Consider the following 439-nt stretch of genomic DNA (forward strand, 5'->3'; position numbering starts at 1 on the left):
TAGATATCATAGTTATATTTTGTCTCCCCAAATTTAGAAATCGAAGGCAGCAAAGCTATATTATTAGCCTATACATGGTTGCTATTCTTGCATTCCCATTTTAAATTTTCTGCAAATTCAAAATCAAAGTATAAAATTGGGCTATAGATTTAGAGTGCTAATAACAACATGCAGTTTATTATATATTTTATACACAGACATTAAAATATTTCCAAGTTTCTAAATACTTCCTCCTCTATTGGACTCTTCTTTCTTTGTCTTCATTCCTGATTCCATTCCCCCCCATCCCTATGTACCCTGGTTATCACCCAAGGGCTCAGTCCCAGTTCGATGAATCCTAAATTACATGTTTTGTTGTCCATTTTGACATGAAGACCACAAGGTTGGAAGCTACCTCCTCTTGCTGCGGGTCCTTGGCACGAGGTGGCTCACAGCCCCC

At 38.0% G+C, this 439-nt stretch overlaps 1 long non-coding RNA gene across 2 annotated transcripts in view; it reads left to right on the top strand.

The window, feature by feature from the left end:
* LOC117797639 overlaps positions 1-439 on the top strand; it is a 5674-nt gene that overhangs the window by 2926 nt on the left and 2309 nt on the right. The window lies entirely within an intron of this gene.

Source organism: Ailuropoda melanoleuca, unplaced genomic scaffold (genome assembly GCF_002007445.2).
Source record: "Ailuropoda melanoleuca isolate Jingjing unplaced genomic scaffold, ASM200744v2 unplaced-scaffold104, whole genome shotgun sequence".
NCBI classification, from domain to species: Eukaryota; Metazoa; Chordata; class Mammalia; order Carnivora; family Ursidae; genus Ailuropoda; species Ailuropoda melanoleuca.